The 19,305-nt window shown below is 37.6% G+C and overlaps 1 protein-coding gene across 4 annotated transcripts in view; it reads right to left on the bottom strand.

The window, feature by feature from the left end:
- Window positions 1-19,305, bottom strand: part of LOC108243952 (semaphorin-6D) — a 141,154-nt gene that overhangs the window by 99,134 nt on the left and 22,715 nt on the right. For 2 of the 4 annotated variants that reach the window (XM_017429725.3, XM_017429722.3), the window contains exon 2: window positions 11,728-11,867. The exons of 1 other annotated variant lie outside the window; for it this stretch is intronic. The gene's annotated coding sequence lies outside the window, so the exon portion shown is untranslated. The remainder of the gene's footprint in view (window positions 1-11,727; window positions 11,868-19,305) is intronic. One more of the 4 variants, XM_017429723.3, reaches the window with a different exon arrangement.

Raw genomic sequence — 19,305 nt, forward strand, 5'->3', positions numbered from 1 at the left:
CATCAAAATTAAACGAAATAAACATTTGAAATATATGAGTTTGTATGTAATGTATGAATATAATATACAAGTTTCACTTTTTAAATGGAATTACTGAAATCAATCTACTTTTTCATGATATTCTAATTTTATGACCAGCACCTGTAGCTCACACCATCAGTCACATCCGGAAATAATCTATAAAACCATAATTAACTTGCAACTTCAATGTCTTTTTCTTTAATGCAGGTTCCTTCCCTTAGTGCCGCCCTCAACCACCCCCTGGCCTCATGTTGAGCAGCCTCACTGTGTACCACATTCCAGCTGACTAATAATCGGTCCGCAAGCATCTTCTGAAGTAGGGATAAAAGAAAATTCCCCCCTGAGGCAAAGTCTCTCGTGGCTCTTGCTATTGAATTTTGCTTCAAATGAAGCTGCTGTCAATCATTAACCAGAACCCAAATACATTCAAAGAACAGGCAGAGATTCCTAATGCTCAGCTAAAGCCCTGGTTGCTTGCCATTGAGCCTTTGAGGGATAAATATTAGGAATAAGACAGGAAATACTGCCTGGAAACCTTTCAGGGAGAACCGACTGTAGAAAATCGCCGCTAAAGCTCAAACTTTTTGACAGAGTTGGTATGAGCCCCGCAAAACGAAATAAATCACTTGGCTTTTAATGAGACTTTATGGCCAGGGGAGAAAACACACTGACAGAAGCAGGGAGATTGATGGACAGAGATGTTGTTTTCTAGGAAGAGGGCTGAAAAAATAAAGAGGGTGAAAAAGGATAGAGGGGAAAATGAAGGAGACTAGGAGGAAGAGGGAGCCTGAGGGGCCACTTAAGCTAATTAATGGATCATTGTGCACATCTAGCGAGCGTGCACGTTGTGTTTTAAGGGGGCTTAAGTCTTCATCCATTAGACAAATGAGAGGGCAGGAGGGTGGCTTCAAGTGGAAGACTAATGGGCAGTAGCACACACACACCAATGGTTACATGAAGTAATCAGTCTTCTGGACTAATCAGGATTTTTTTTTTCTTTTTTTTAATGAACATGCAATCTCTCACTCCGAGGCTGCAAAACACGCTGATTGAATTAGAGCAGAGCCTGAACTCCAGCCACAGGGAGATGGAGTGACAGAGAGAAGGGAAAGAGGGATGGTTTTAAGGGAAGTGGAAGGAAAAAGCTGCACAAACAGCTGAGCAGGTGATTCACTTGGTGATTCAGTTTGCAAGTGAAAGCGAGCCTGGAGCCTCAGTCAGTCCCTGGTGTCACACCATGTGACTTTTATTTATGCATCGGTTTTACCCCTTAAGTGCCTGCTACAAAAACACACAGGTAGGAGGAAGGGGCTTATATTTGTACTCATTCTATACTGTCCATTTAGACAAAGCCTTAGAAACACAATACTTTTCTGATTGGCAAGTTTTACAACCCCAATTCTGAAAAAGTTGGGCTGTTGTGTAAACTGTAAAATAAAAAGAAAGCAATATTTTACAAATCTGCATTTCAAAATATCAAAAGATTACAACAGCATGGCTTCATAGTAGAAGAGACCAGGTGCTGAACTGTGCTGCCTGCAGTCCAGATCTCTCATCAGCTGAAAACGTTTGGTGCATTTTTGACAAAGACAACCCAGAACTGTTGCACAGCTAACAGCCTAAATCATACAAAAAAACTCCAGTAAATGGTCACCTCAGTTCCTAGGCGTTCACAGACTGGTGGAAAAACAAGAGGAGATGCTTCTCAGTGGTAAACATAGTCCTGTTCCCAGTTTTTGAGATGTCTGTACCATCAAATGTAAAATGATTTTTTTTTTTTAAACTATGGTACAAATTATTTGTTTGAACATTTGATATATTTACTTTGTTGCATTATAAACAAAATATAAGTTTAAGATTTGCAAATGATTGCATTCAGGTTTTATTTGTTTTACACGTCAGCTTTTCATTTTTTCCAGACAAAGTTGTTGCAGAGGAATGGATTCGAAGTCCCACATATTGTGATTTTGATTCCCAACACATTCCTTTCATGGTCATTTCAGTCGAGTTATTTCTGGCGCTCTGGCTCTTAATCACTTCTTGTATCTCGCCAAGTTGAAGAGCACGTCTGGCTGCTGATCCCTTCTCTGCAGGCGGTCTGTAAGCCTCCCTATGATATGTTTTTGGAAATGATAATCAGATTCATTCTGGTAGATTAGAGCCCCTCACGACTCCATAAAGTCCTTCCTGACCCGAACCGTCGACTACCTCGTTAATCACACAAGAGACCCAGAAACAAACTCAACACATCATCTTTATTCTTTAATTTTTTTTTTTTTTACTTTCAGACTGAGGCGGCAGGCTCGGGGTGAGATTAAACTGCAACAGATTGCGCTCACAGCGGATCTCCGGGTTAATTTCCATGTGATTTAAATATTCGCTCCCTCATTGAGGAATCTGAGCCTGACTGATATCTGAATCTGATCTGAAAATGGCTCCTTCGAGTCTCAGAGCACATTGCTGCTGGGAAGAAGGGGGAATTTAAATATACCCAAAATCCACTGCTTTAAAAATTTGGAAGGCTAAGATTATCTTTTTCCTGGCACAGAGTAAAAATCAGACACCCCAATCGTTGGGTGAGGAAAATACAAAATGTGTTTTATTTAGGCACAAGTAATTCTAAAATATAATCCTGTTTCATGTTGCTTAGCTTTTTTTTTTTTTTTTGGATAGCTGCAGAATTGCAAATCAATACAAGACAGCATATTTATAAAACCAAACCAAATTGAACTAATTCCACAAATTTCACCACTTTTTTTATTATTATTATTATTATTATCATCTGGACCAACAAATGCAATGAATGGTTATGAATCAGTATATGGAAACAGTTGGTACAATTAAAAACTAAAATATAAATCTGTATCTCTGTGGCACTCAACCTAACTGTAAAATGTGAACTTCTGTACGTTATAACAAATCATTCAATTATATGAGAAAACTAGATTACTTGATTTTTCCTAAACAAATGGTGGAAACTTCCCCTAGTGGCTTTAGTATTCAAGGGTCCTTGCTGGGAATTTACCCAGCAACCTTCTCATTTTAGAATGACCTCACCTGATGCACAGTTGCTCCATTTACAATAAAAACAGCAGCAGAGAACTGCTAGACATCTCAAACTTGACAACACCACTAGTAATAATGTTGGGACAAATCATCCACAAGGAAGTGTTTGGATGTTTTATCAGAGTCCCTTTCGTCCCCGTTTGACTAAATGAGAGCACTGAAAAATACTGGACCCTCCACATTTCAGAGACACTGGATTTCACCTTCAAACAGCAATCTTTTTTCTTTCTTTCCTGTCCCATGTGTAGCACGTCTCACTTTCAATTTGGATTTTCTCCTTAGCTCCAGTTTTCTGGGTCAGACAGGAAACATTGGCTCTATAAAATTTGGGACAAAGTGAAAGAAAAAAAAAGATAATAATAACAACATCAGTTCCAATGTGGGTCATCTCCAAGATTGAATGACCAATAGGTGGTGTGAAAAAACCAAAACACTCGATCTGCTTTCTTTTGTTTTTTAATCACACACACACACACACACACACACACACACAGGAGCAGCAGACGGGTGATGGATAGTTTTGTTTTTGAGCTGCTCAGGAAACCAGGTCAAAGACTGAGACACAGATAAGTTTCAGGGTGAAAAAAAGGCTAAGTTGATATAAAACACGAGCAGGATGAGTGGGAGATGGTTGACATCTATTGTTTATATGTTTATAAATACTCTCCACCCAAACCTCATCTTTAAAAAGAGATAAATACATTTTTGATTTTAATTTTAGCCCTAAAAAGGTTAAAGTTCAAACTAATATAAACTAGCTTCCTGCAGGGATGTATTAGTCATCCAAACAAAAAAGGCAGTAACAAGTGTGCTATAAAGAAAATGGTTAGAGAAAAAAAAAATTAGTCTGACCTTTAAGACGGGTACTTGTTCATGCATGGTAATGACATTTTAAATTGTGGTCTGCTTGCCAGAACAGACTTTGCGCTCATCCTAACCTGCATTCCCAAAATGCCCCTAGTCATGTTGTTCATGGTACCAGTTTCAGCTCAAGCTGACTTTTTTTATTTTTCTTAGGGATACACACTAGCTTCATCATCAGAATGAACTGCCAGAAAAATCCAGGCCTCTGTCTTTAAAAAGCTAAAGTGATACTTAAAAAGAAATGATTCAACCGGGCTCTGGCAAAAATACCCCAAGATGCCGACTGACATACATGTGTGTAGCTGCAGACAGAAGTACACACACCAAGTAATAGGGGTGTGGGGAGATTTCAGGAGGTATTAGAGCATTTTCCAGCAGAAGGGATAAAGACAGGAGGGAAGCAGGGAGGAGGAGGTCAAATCTTATCGTATTTAATCCAAAAACAGACGTGCAGCCCCACCCGAACACCGCCAACTACTCAAGGACACACAGCAACATGGGCAGGGAGATTAACTCTTTCTGTGCCTTAAAGGCCCAATGACAAGGCCACGCCTGCAGTAATTGATTGTTTTATTGCCAGGGTCCGAGATCAGAATTCTATCACTGCTCACTTCTTGTGGTGCAGGTTACTTGATTCAAGCAGAACTTTTTATACGAGAACTGTCATCTTGAATATTCATCCAAAAGTGTCAAAAGATGTTTTAATAGTTTCACTGCAGTTAACTGAAACAAGTCAAAACTTAGAAAGCCTTTTTGATAAAGTTGTGATATTTTTAATTTAAAAAAAGCCAACAAACAAATAGCATTCATTCCTAAAATTGCAAAAGTTATATCACTTTGCTGGAAAATTACAAATTTGCTGATTATTTTTGTAATCATCCTAAAAAAGACATTGATGTGCATCACAGAGTTTGATCCCTGGTTTGAAAACTGTGGTTACTTTAATCAGCAGCTTGTTTCACATGATGTGGGAGTCCAGATAAGTGTGTCCACTGCTGCACAGACTGGTTAATGGCTCAGAGTTTCTTTTTTTTTTTCTTCCTGCCACTATTGCTGAACTTCAGAGAAACAATGAGCTGGGGATGACGGAGCCCAGTGATCTGAATCAGCTCTTGTTTTTATCTTAAGATGCAGAGAATTTGAAAAGGGTCATTTTCAAGCCGCCACGCTCTACATCCAGCATTTGGGTTTGGACGCCCCTGTGCTTAAAAAGGCAAGATCTCACTTTAAGAGTTGTGATTTTGATAGTTACCATAACAACCTTCTGCAGTTTAAATGGAGTGTTTTACAGTGCAGTGGGGTGTCCTAGGCCTTCAACAGGGCAGAGATCAGATAATCCTCCCTGTCCTTAATCCCCGATCAGGGAGAGGAGCAGCTGGGAGACGGCAGAGAGGACCCTTGTATTAGTCAAATGTTTGGGGTAAATTAAATCTTCATGGCTTGGAAATTTAAGTTAGCTATTAATACTGTAAAGAATACAGAGCAGGTTTGTTCTCATGTACTAAGATTCCCCCACCTCTGACAAGAGAAGTAAATAAAGGATGAAATGTAGCCAACAAACCAGTCATTTCAATATACAAACTAGAAGCACTCTGAGAGCTCAAACCTCCATCAAGGTCATAGGGTCATCTAAAAAAATGAAAAACCCGGATCACTACCAAAACTTCACCACTTGTTTTTTGTGACAACCAACATTTCCTGAAAATTTGACAAGTTTTTTTTAAAGTAATCTTGCTAACAACATTAGGGAAAATATAACCTCTTTGGCAGAGGTAAAAATGGAGCACTTGGTCATGCAAACTGATTCAAATATCAATGAGATGAAAGTATACTGAGGCTCCAGAGAGTCTCTGTTAAAGAACAGAGTGGGGTTCTTACTGTGTTTTAACAGCTCATTATTCTGAAGTAAACTATATCTTAAAGAATAAATGTATATTTTGAAAATGAACACAACTATAACTAATAAAGTAAGAAGCAATCTGATCAGTACAGACTCAATAACAGATCAGATCCAGGCTGAAGTCATCCATCTAATCATTGATCCAGACTGTATAGTCTGACGTTATGAATTATATTTCAGCTGATTTGATTATGCAGGTTGAGTTTGTATCAAAGATTAAATATATATATATGCATATAGGCAAAGATTGTTGTCTGAACCTACTGCCAGAAAGAGGAATTAAAATATTAAACAGTCTGTTAGCTTATGACATTTTTAAGGAGATTTTTTGACTGAAAAAACAAAACAAACAAATAAACATTACAGTATTAACAGCAAAAAGAGAAGACATTCAACGCTTTATGGAGGAGCTGCGATTAACTTCAGCCAATGAAAACTAAATGAAATACAGCAACTTTCTTGTAAAGTATCTTTTTGAGCACAAATCATTATCCGTTGTGAAAAATGCCAGATTTAGAAATATTGGCAGGCTGTTTCACAACTATGAGCCAAGGTAGGCAACATTCACCAACCAGAAAAGACACAAACTGCTGTTATAGTTAGCAGCTCTGACTGGGATAAATGCCATTAACAGAGGTAGAAAATGTTTGTTTCAATCAAAGTTATTATTGTTTTACAATCCAGTTTACTAAAATCATATTTTCTGGTGGGGCTGAATGACAGCTGGGTTTTGAAGAAACATCAACCTAGTTTTCACATTTTGACAATGGCTTCCAAAGTATGAAAAAAAACAACAAATAAACAAAAATGTTGAAAATATTACCACAATACAAAATGTTCATACAATATTGTCTAGCAGCTGCTTCAAATAAATGATGAAAATAAACAGATTTATTTTAACAGCTGCTATCTCATCTACATTAAATGTGCAATTTATTCAGACAAAAAGGTCCACCGTTTAACATCCCAAGGAGACGGAGACAAAATACGATGTTTTCAGTGTCGAGCCCTGTTGGAGAATGTCTAGTTGTGTTTCGCTTCGTTTACAAGAAGCAATTTATACCAACAAAAGGCAAAAAAGGGGTTCTTGTCCCTGAAGTCTACAATGTTGCAACAATAAACCCGAAACAAGCAAGCCAAACAAAAGCTCCAAAGAGAGCCTTCCCCTAACATTTTCCATGTTTTAGCAGCCACTTTAAGCTTAGAAGTGCTGAATTAGCAACAAGCCTTTGCAACTTTACCAGCAAATTCTATTTCTTTAAAAACAGAATAGCCTCTACAGGTAAAATAACAATAACTAAGCCTGAATGTACCATACTGTCATATACATAAACCCCAATTAATCAGCTCCTGTTTGCTTTATTTATCAGACAGAAGAAAAAATAAATATATTTTGTTTCTACCCCAAAGTTGATTTTAAAAAAGCTTCAAAGTCAACAATGTAAAAGAAATAAAATAAATCACTGCATGATGCTGGGCATAAACTGAGCCACATCATTTTAGGATCAGCTTATCCAGGTAAACGCTGGGTGTGCTGCTCAGTGATTGGTTAATTCTGCATCGTCACTTTTCTCCTCCAGAATGAAAAAAACAAAAGCTCTGACTGGATTCTAAAAACAAAAAAGATCAGCTCCATGTTTAATTTTTCCCCCAATAATAAAAAGGTTGACCAGTGGTAATTCTAAAAACTACCAGCAAAATATTTTTCCTTGCTCTTTACAGTTTTTATTATATTTACTTCATATTTTCTTTTCCAGGAACATCCTTGTATAAAAATTAGTGTCACTTTGTCTTCACAGTGAAGAGCTTTTTCAAAAAAAAAGGTCCATTGGAGTTTGTGTGAAACTGATTTCATTAGGAACTTTGGATGCCATTTTTTGATTCTCTGTATTTCAGCAGAAGCTGCTGATTGGCACAAGCTTCTTTTTATTAAAGTACAAGAGGAAAAGGAGAAGCAACAAGCCGAAGCAGCATTTGGCGTTTTTGTTTTGTCAAATGTTTTTATTTGGCAGCAAAAAACAGAAAAAATGAATTCGTCAATAAAACCAAAATTTGGCAAGAAATTGTTGTGACTGCTATTTGAGCCAGGAGGTTCAGCCATAAAAATTTAATAAACTTTACTTCTAATCCCAACATTGACGCTAAAGTGAGGAAAAAGCCATGGAAATTAAAAGTGCTCTTCAGCCACTTCTCATGAGTAAAGTAAAATGTTTAAAGGTTCATCTTTTAGTTCCCCGCAACTGCAGAAGTACACATCTATTAGGATTCCAACTATTTTCAACTTTAATCTGGTAATTTAACTTTCTCTTGTCAGACTTGACTCTTATCAGAGTCAGTTCTCAGATTATTGAAGAGTATTGTAAAAATAGAAACCAATGATAGCAATTAAGGATGTCTATAGTTGCCTTTTTTATTTGACTGACTCAGGTAAAAAGTAAACAACAACAACCTGCTCTCAAGATTAAAAGATTAAAACAATAAAAAGACAGAAATATGGTTTGGCACATCAGTCCTAACTTCACCTTCTCCGCTGTCACTCCAATAAAAAGACAATAAACTGAAACAACAAACATAAGAAAAAAAGACAGTTTCTGAGTTGGAGGCATGTATCAAAGAGGCTCCCAGTTGGAGTCTGACAAACTGAAGTAAAAATAGACGGCAGGTCGCTGTTATGACTGCGCCTGTCAAACTCAATGTTCGGTTTAAAAGAGCACACACAGTTTCATCATCTGTGCTACCACACACACACCAAAGCTTCCTAAAACAAAATATTCATGAGATCATTTTTATACAATGAGTATAATACACACGTGGTTTCAAACTTACATGTTCTTCTAGTTCAACTTGACTTGTCAAAACATCTGTGTCGTTTTATTCTAATGAGCATAAAAAGTTTCTCCTCCAATTCACCTGGGAATGCACGCAAAATACGTCTAAACTGGACAGTAATTCTAAAATTTGGTAACAGAAATTACACTAAAATGAAAAATAAAAAATGTCAATACCAGACCAGATGGTTAAAAAGCAAAACCAAATTTCTAACACTTAAGATATCCTAATTGTCCAATGAAGTCTTTAATTTACTGGTGAACAGTCTGGATTAGTCCAAACAGCACGGTGACAGGATTAAACACAAATGTGATGCCTGTTGTTTTGTCCAGTGAACTCATAATTTGTCAAGCAGCTTCACGGGTTTGAATCAGTGTTCGTTTGTGTGCGTGTGTGTGTGTGTGTGTGTATGTGTGTGTGTGTGTGTGTGTGTAACCAAAGTGAGGTCTGAAGGGTTAAGACTGTGCAGTAGATGAATTAAGTTTTAGATTAAGTTTGACATCAACTGTGTTACATTTAGCCCAACATCCCAGAATTAAAGTTTTATGCAACCTGACACTTATTAGCTACATTTAAGATATTTGGAGTTGTGATGTTTGCCCCACTGTAAACTGGATTAATTACTCATTTGGACAAAACTGTGTGGTGCTGCTTTAAAACAAAAAGGACAAACAGCATCTGCACATCATCTACATATATTCTGTAATCTGCAAATATTTGCTGTAGGGAAATGTAAGAATCAGTGAAGACAAGAAGTTTCAGTGAAAAGAACTGAAACACAAGCAAGGATTCGTGAACAGGACATTCCAAACAGAAACTCCTTCAATTTCCAAACCTAAATCTTACCCTCCTCAAATGTCCCGACTGAACTTCAGAGTCTCTTTCCACCAACATTCCAACAAAGACATGTTTTTACATAAAAAAAATTATGCATCCTACTCCAAATACCCTCACTGCTAATGACTGTCACACTGTCCACCACACTCAGAAACTGTCCCTGCCTTCATAAATATCAGTGTAGGTGTCCCATCCACATCTCTAATTACCTTCAGTTAAGACAGTAATGTCCCAGTGTCCCTATAAAATCCATTTGAAATGACCAAAGTCATCAAATATGTATTTGAGTTTACTTCTAAAATGTTCTTTAATTTCTAGACGTCGTTAGGAATGATAAAAGGAAAAAGTACAAACTAAACATAGCAGTGGATCTGACACAGCTTATCAGCTACTCTAGTATCTGTGCTTAGAAGGAACAACATGAAAATAACGTAAATTGGTTATTGTGATTAAAAACTTCCCATATATTCAATTTTTCCCACCAAACATATTCTAATGTAAACCATGTGAAACAAACATGGCTGATACAGTAACACAAACATGAAGCATCACAGAGTTTAACACAACAGAAAGTAAATCTAGCCAACAAATTTTATCAAAGTTCAATGTTTTAAGCCTTTTCAATTACTAAAATAACATAAATGGATTAAAAATTTGACTCTTTCAGAATCTCTTGGTATTAATTAAGGATCTTAAGTCCCAGAAAGCAGCTGTTTTCCCTTCCCATATTTAATCCTGGGAATATATTAACTCTGGTTCATGTCTGAGTGGACTATTTTTGGTCAGCATATGGTCTTATCTCTTCTCCAGCACATTATCAGATCTGTGTGTGTTTTCAAGTTCAAACAGGTCTTTAACCTTCACTTTTCCTGTGGGATCACAGCAGTGCTTCCAGGCAAACTGGGACTACTCCAACTCCACACACACACACACACACACACACACACACACACACAGAGAGAATGATATATTTGCATACACAGAGAGCAGAATTCATTGTGAACAAGCGTGCAGACATTTCTCAAAGAAGCAACACATGGTTTCCTTTAAGGAAACAATATGTCTTGGACTGAATTCAGTCACTCAACTTTGATTCTAAAGATATTCGATAGTATGTGTATTTATGGAGTCAGAGATCAACCCTGCTGTCTGAACAGGAGATAAAAGGAGGAGAATATAAAGCTATTTTGACCTTATCTTGCAGAATTTTGTCTCCCCCTGTCAGAAAACCTCTTAAAAATAAATGATACAATTCCTGTGCATGAAGTGAAACCCTCAGTATGTTCCACTAGAATTGTTTTAAAGTGGAACAAAGGAAGGGTGAGGACAGACTACATTTATCAGACTGTCAGAGGAATTATACAAAAGGAAAATGCTTTTGTTTTTCTGTATTGGCCTTTTTAATTAGACGTTTTTCCTCTTTGCTTTTGCTGCTTTATGTAATCTGTGTGTGGGAGTCTGTTGTTGATATACAAATATAATTTGATTATTGCCCTGTTCTCTAAAGCTTGTAGCATCATAAACTCAATTCATTATTACAATCTGCCAAATGAACAATCAGCAAAAACACACACTGCGAGCCTCTTCATCTAACCTTAAGAATCCCTTCTTAAATGCTTTTATTCTACAAAAAGGTTTACAGATTCGTTTACAAGTCTGGCACATCAAAATCACAGGCATAATTAGGGTAGTATTAATAGAATTTATGGTATCAAGAGGTTTTTACTGAGTTGTACGTTTCTAGTGTTTGGGAAATACAACATCTGTTTTTTTTAAAAAACTGCCTTTAACAATTAGAGTCCACTGTGTTTGTCTGCTTGCAAAACATCTCATTAACTACTGCACTGATTTTAATACAACTCAGAAAGTGATCACTGGGTGTACATCCACAACTCATTATGTTTAGGAGTCAGTCTAATTCAAGATAGCCACCTTAGAGAACACAAAAATGGCTATACATTCACCTTCTCTAAAATTTAATTTGATCATTTTTGCAGTTACTTTGCCCATATACACACCAATATACTTTTTTTTTTTTAGGTACATTCCTGTACTTTGATTACTAATTGTGTATAAAAAGCAAAACGTGTGGAGACTAAATGCAATATGTCATGGCTAAATTAGGATGTTAATTTTGAGTTTCCACCCAAATAGGTGGTGAGGTTTTGCATCCATTGATGGAACCAAACACACACAGACGAAGTCCTTACCCTGAACTCAGGACTGTTCAAACAAGTAGCTTCTCAGCAGAGCAAGTAATGTCCAAATCCTGGCAGAGGAGGAGGAGGAGAAGTAATCCAAACTCTGAGGGAAGTTTCAGTCCCATTTAGTCTGCGTGTTTATAAATCTGCTGAGAAAAAGAAAAGGGAAGAAGTCAGGAGTGGAATCAGTGCTTAATCTTTATCCAGCTGCACTGTGAGATGGGTGCAGGTTCTCTGAGAACTGGGACACACGGAGATCAGAATACAGCTTAGTGGAAGATCAGGTTCTGATATGAGTTTGAACACAGAAGACAAGTGGGCTGGACTTGAGCGTGCGAGCGTGGTCAAACTTGATGTGTCTGGTATATTGTATTACAAGCAAATCAGACAGGTATTCATTGTATTCGTGGTTGTTTTGAACATCATTTGTCAGTTTTGTGTTTTAAGCATGAAAACTTAAGAGTTTACAAATTATGCAGGAAATGTTCTTAAGATTAGCATCTAGCTCCTTCACATAGTTCGACTCTTGTTCACACAAGTCGGAATTTTATTAGCAAGATTACAAATCATATATTTACAAGTTATTAGACAAAGTGCTTCTCACAACCACCTAATAAATTACAAGTGTGTTCATACATGAAGCTTATTAGCCAAAGTTACTAGAAAGTCATTACACACTAAACACTCACTTTATTAGATATAGCTGTTTAAGTGCTTGTTAACACAAATAGCTGATCAGCCAATCACATGGCAGCTCGATTTCACAAACCGCTGATCTACTGGGATTTTCACACACAACCTTCTCTATATTATAGAGACTCGAACAACATCTTTTTAACTTTGTATTGGACATTTTTAGTAAACCTGTGCAAATTGTAGCATTATTTTGCAGTTCTCTCAGTGTGGTCCTCTGCTGAGTGTTGCCCATCAGCTCAGAGCTGGTCTTCTGCATACATTCACTGTAACAAGTGGGAATTTGCTCTACTGTTGCCTTTCTATCATCTCAAACAACTCTTCCCATTTTCCTCTGACATCAACAAGGCATTTTCTGCTACTAACATGTTTATTTTATTTTTAATTTGGATAATTCTTTGTAAATCGTAGAGATAAATGTGTGTAACAATTCCAATAGATCAGCAGATTCTGAAATACTCAGACCAGCCCGTCTGGCACCAACAACCAAACCACACAATCACTTACGTCCCTTTTTTTTGCCCATTTTGATGCCATCAGCACATGGTCTTCACCACATTTACATGCTGAAATGCATCAAACTGCTGCTATGTGATTGCCTGATCAGCCATTTGTGTTAACCAGCAATTGAACAGGTGGACTTATTAAAATGACGGGTGAGTATAGATTTAGATATGTTTGTTAATGATAAGGTCAACTGAAGCCACTTTTACACGTTTGGAACATGTTAACAATCATCAAAATTGCTCAACTTGGCATAAAATACTGTTTAGACATTAAGTGAAACCTAATTAGTAAATAGCCTGACTACATAAAACAAAGAACAGCTCAGAAAGCAGCTTGGGAAATCTCTAATGTCTCTAATTTCATGATCTTGTACAATTAGTTTTTTTATATTTCACAAATTTCACACCACTTGCATAATATTTCACTGTGCTTTGTTTAAAAAAAAAACTAGTTGTGTCCTGCTGTGGTACTCTGCTCTAATTAGCTGCCTAATAAGAGAATAAAAATTACATTTTGTTTCAACATCTCATTGCAGTCGCACTTATGAAGAATTAGTGAAAGGAAAACATTTTGTGTAAAACAGTTTCTCACAATAAACTACATGAAACTCAATCTCTAACCCATAGATAACCAACAATATCAGAATTACCAAAGCAAAGTGAGTTGAAAAAGACTGATGGTGAAAAACAGAAACAACAGTAGCTTCTGTCACTCTTTACCTCAGACTGACGACTTTAACACTCGTGATTCTCAAAAGTCTTTCAGCTCTGAGACACTTAAATCTGTTTTCCCATAAACCAATTTCTAATTCTCTTTATTCTGTCAGTAAACAGGAGCAAAAAAAAAAAAAACGACAAAGCCACACAGGGGAAATGTGCTGCTGATGCTTGGATACTTTCTACACAATCTGTGAGTCACAGATTTATACCAAACTTTTTACTTAAATCACAGCTGACACATAGAGCCTCTTCACGTCATTACCCAGCAGCCCCTGCTGTGTATCCCCAACATGTGAGCTCGCAGAGAGAACCGGGTCGGCTCATTAACGACCCGCAGCCACAGCCTGAAACATGCTTTATGTTTTCATGCTGAAATTCACACAACAGCCAAGTTGAGACCAAATCAATTTGTCTCCATTAAAATCTTGTACAGATATCACACACACACACTCCAGCTCACTCTCCAATTGGTTCGAGCTGCCTCTACTTTCAGCCAGTATGAAAAAAAATTTCACAGTAAGACTTTCTGATTCTGTTAAAATAAGACACGTGAGACCACACATGTTCAAATTTCAAATGAAATAAAGCAAAAACTCAAATTTTAGAGCGTGTGTTTGTCGATGTTCACAAGATATCTCACTAACCAGTGGACACGTTAATTAAACCCTCAGCAAGTAATCACTGGATGAACATCTACAACCGAGTCGAGTTTGGATTCATGATGGTTCCACAGCTAATCTACAGCAGCCAACACAAAAATGGCTGCAACTCAGTCAATTTCTGCAAACTTTCAGCTAATGTTGGTGCTGTAAAAGCTGAACATTCTAAAACACAGTCTTAGTGCTATCACATCCTCTTAGATTGCACAATATTGCATCTCATTGTGCTCATTAATGCTTCAATGAACATATTCTACACGAATTAGGGAATTGAAACAAGCTGTAAAATGTCTTTAATTGAATCAGAATATCTACACATTGTTTTGATATGTTCTTAAAAGACAAAAAAAAAAACAGTTTTTAAGCATTTTATTTTAAGTTGACTATGATTTTCCCACTACAGACCTTGGAGCCGTTAATATATTTGACTTTTTTGTGATATAAAACCAGATCTAACAGAAGTATTAACAGGGTAAGAACAGCAACAGACAAACTGTTCTCAGCTTTGTTCACTTTCCTTTAAGTTCAACACTTTTTCCATCCATCAACTTGTCAGAAATCCTGCATGAAAAAGTCATTTGTTGCACACCTACCTAGATATTACAGTTTCTGAAGTAGTCCCTTTATACAAATAAGTAAAGTCAATTCTTAAAGCAAGACAGGCCAACATGATTCTAGCTTTTAAGTTTTCAGAATAAGGCGCTCATTGTAAGAAATGTTCTAAAGCTCTATAGGATACTAATGAACCAGGCTGGTTTCACGCAGTCGGTGATGACTGATTTGCATTTCTAATTTACTGAACTGCAGCTACACGTATGTTTTCACACCGCTAACCTTTCTGTTGCTGTACAGTAACCTTTTACATTTCCCTGTTGCTGTTAATCATTTTACAATTTAAAGAACTTCACTCTCCTAGTCCAGATCTTCAAACTTTGTTGAGGTTTGCTGAAGTTGAGCTCCACTCAATTTTAACCTAATTTTTAATGTTTTTTTCTTCCAGAAGTGTGATAAACTTGTATATTTTTCAACTTTGTTAAAAACTGCAAACTACTAAAGTTATATTTCAATAAACACTTGAAAAAAAAAAACATTAGGTGATGTTTTATCAGCACTTTGTGTAGCATTTTATATCTGACTTGTCACCATTTTAGTCAGAAGTCTAGTTTCCAGTTCTTCATTTCATGCAACATTCAAAAACAGATCAACAAAAATTAACATCCCTAATCAGGGATCAGGGATCTAAGCTCGCTGAGGCAGCAGGTACAGGAGGGAAACCTAGGCATTCCTCTCCCCAAAGACTCTCTAGGTCCTCCTGGGCATCCCAAGGCGGCCCCAGGACAGAAGGTCCAACAAGTTCTAGGCCTGGTCCTGGGTCTCCTCCCAGTGGGAAGTGCCTGGAAGAGTGCCTCCAAAGGAAGGTGCCGAGGAGGCATCCCAAACTACTTCAACTGACTACTTTTGATGGCTCTACTCTGAGCTCCTCACCTTGTCCCCAAGGCTGAGCCCACTCACCCTACAGAGGAAGCTCATTTCAGCTACTTGTATCAAAGATCTCATTCTTTCAGTCATGATCCATTCCACATGACCATAGGTTAGGGTTGGAATGTATAAGGACCAGTAAATCCAGAGCTTTGCCTTTTGGCTCAACTCCTTTACCAAGACTGACCAGAGAACTCCTAAACAAGACTCCCAGAGACTCTCACCTCTGACCCAGAGGGAGCATTCCACCTTTTTACGGTTGAGAAATACGACCTTGTACTTGGAGGAATTGACTCTCATCCCTGTCACTTCACACTCAGCTGCATATCACCCCAGCACACGCTGAAGGTCAGGGCCTGAGATGCCAACAGAACCACATCATGCACAAAAAGCAGAGACAGGAACCTGATGTTGCTGAACCTGACAACCTCCTTCCTACAGCTGCGCTTTGAGATCCTGTTCATGAAAACCACGCTGGGGATCGAAGACGAGGGGCAGCCCCAGAGTCCAACCAGCCCCGGGAACAAGCTTGACTTGGTGCCAAGAACGCAGACATGGCTCTTGTTTTGGTTATACAGAGAAACCCCGGCACACAGAACGCCTTGAGGAACACAGTCAGAAATGATCAGTTATTACAAAATAATCTTAATTTATGAAACTTTGTTTAAAAGGTAAACTTTGAATAATTGAAAGAAAGCCAATAAATGATGAAAAACTTACAATAAAAGTGTAATTTGTGTTTTTATCCCTCTCCTTGGTATTACACTACTTATTTGTTACAAATTTGTATTATAATTCAATGTTTTATTAACAAGATTGTGCCTAACTGATTTATTATTACTAATGATTCACAGAAGAACTACACATGGTGGAAATGTGAGAGTAATTCTGTCTGAGTCGTGATTTATCCCGTTTGCTTTCTGTCCATCTTCAGTTTGTTGTGTCTCCTGTTGTGAACCGTTAGCCAGAATACTAAAGACTCTCTTCAAGGCTTTCAGTAGTTTGTGCGTCTACCACCACCTCCAAATGCACATGCCACAGACAAGAGTGGAGAAAAACAACCCGTTTTTCATAGATCCTCCTCAGACTCAGCAGGAAAAAAGAGAAAGAAAAAAAGATTGAAGACTTGATCTATAGGAGTGCTTCAGGACTGAAATTTTAAAGCATATCAGATATTTTATTAGGACCTCAGGAAATTGTGTCAACGTGCAACAAACGGAACATGTTTTGTTTCTTAAATTTTCTTTTTGATGGTTTGAATTGGAGCTCATTTTCTGTTGTGGTTGTGTGGCATTAAAAACAAAAAGCTTAAGAATCAACTGCAGATGAGAACGAGCATCAGAAAATAAGATATTTATATGGTTTAAAACAAACTGAAAGTGATTTATTTTTAAAAACAGTGTGATTGTTTTCCCCTTTTCTTGTCCTTTAGTTATTCAAGTTTTGTTTCAGCTTTACTGTTAAGTAATTAAGAACTGAAAGAAGTAATCTGCAGTGGGGAAAAGAACCCTACATCTCCAAAACGCTGGCAGCAAGTGGCTCAATGAAGCAATCAAGAGCTTTGCATCAGAGCAGAACGCAGACTTAAGAGCCTCAGTCATTACATTTGCAAATGAAGTGACATTATTATCTGACTGCAGTCCAGATAAGTGACTCTCTGTTCACTTCAGTTCTGAGCATCTCGACTCAGCAGTAAGGCCTGGAAGCCATCAGGCGGTTTCGATGTGGGCTGGAGGACTCTGTCATGTCAGTAATGCGATGACAAAAAGCCTGGAGGATTTGTGGAGAACGAGAAGGGGAGTTGAGTTATGGTTGACAATGGCCAGCAGGTTGGAAGAAAAAAAGAAAAGAAAAGGAGCTGCAAAGACAAGGGAGTGAGAAGAGAGTTCAGACAGAGAGAAGGGAAACTGGTCAGCAGGGAAGAAACCCTGTTTTTAGATGTAAACTAAGGGACTGAAAAATGAAAAAATAATAATAAACCAGTCCTTGCAAAGTGAAGTGCATGTGGATGAGGCAAACCCACTGGGAGCTCTCAGTCAAACCTTTTCTTCATGCAAACGCTGTGGTTGAATCGGATTTGATTGTCATTTGATTGCCAGCTCGCAGTGCTGAATTTTCTCAGACCATTATGTTTGTTCTGAACGGGACTTTGAAAAATAAAAAGTTGTCCCGCTTTACTGAGAAATGCACTGCTAAAAATACAAAATTAAGACATCTGACAAATTGAAACTGTGACCTGGAGGGAAGAGAAGGCTCCAAATTCAACATTGCAAACATTTAAGTATTGTATTTTCTATTCTTTTTTTAATGAGGGAAAATCTGATTTTTGTGGCAGCGTTACGTCGCATCCAGACTCAGCAGACAGTTTCTGAAATGGTGCTGTGTTTACAAGGATATTTTTAGAAACTAAAAACAAAAAGATTGTTCATGGAACACTGTTCATGTGGACGAGGCCATTGACAAAAAAGAAAAAAAAAAAAATCAGCTCCAGTTTATTTATATTTTCTCTAAAATATGCCAAGAAATCTACCAATATGTTCTGTCTGACAGCTGGTAGAACAAACACCACATCAAATAAATTCCATAAAACATAAAAGCAATAGAGTTTGTAACAACACATAAAAAAAGCCCCTAATAAATAATAGGTATCAGCTGAAAGTTCCTCAGCGTGTTGTCCATACATGCTGTTAAATATTGTTGCAGTTCTGACAGCAAGGTGGTTTTTCTGCTGCCAGTTAAACAGAAAGAATTCATTCCAAACTCCAGCAGCAGCCTGAATCTAATCCAGAGCATGAAAAGCTGCAGGGATCCAGCACAGTTACACCCGGCCCTGCTTCACGCTCGCACAGTCTGCATCCTCTGTGGGTTAATAAGTGTAAATCTGCTGCCTGTGTCTGCAGGAAAACTGTCAGATCTGTCACCTCATGCAGATTTACAGCACCGGCGCTACACCCTCAGCGGGTTAACGCACACACTCACAATGCCTTCCACGTGTGGCAGCTTTAAATCTGACCTCTCAGTTTCAACATATATTCCACGATTCACACTCTCACTGCTCACAAAATTGTATGATGCTTGTTATGAATGCTTTAGTGGAGAAAAGGATGCCAGTAAAAAACCGTCTGTTAGCTGAAATGTGACAATTCAGCAATTTGTCCAATCTAAATCATACCGATCGCTAAGCTCCAAAACAAAAACAGCATCCAGAATGGTAAACCTCCAATTTTTTCCTCAATTGCTCTCTGCTTAAAGAACCAGCTATTTTAAGCAATTGTCCTAAATTACCAATTTATAAATTGTGTCATTAAAAAAAAAAACTAAATAAATTTAGACAAGTATTTTCGTTCTGTTGGAAAAAATAAGGAAAAGAGCTACCCAGGATCAGGAAAATGAATATTATCGTAGCCAAAACAGCCAGAAAAATAACTCTTAAATACAAATAAAGCTTGATTACAAGAAATTACAAATCCACCACTACAATGATACTAAACATTCAGCCACAATGTCAAAGAATATGATCCCAATACAAC

The sequence above is a fragment of the Kryptolebias marmoratus genome, linkage group LG5 (assembly GCF_001649575.2).
Source record: "Kryptolebias marmoratus isolate JLee-2015 linkage group LG5, ASM164957v2, whole genome shotgun sequence".
In the NCBI taxonomy this organism is placed as follows: Eukaryota; Metazoa; Chordata; class Actinopteri; order Cyprinodontiformes; family Rivulidae; genus Kryptolebias; species Kryptolebias marmoratus.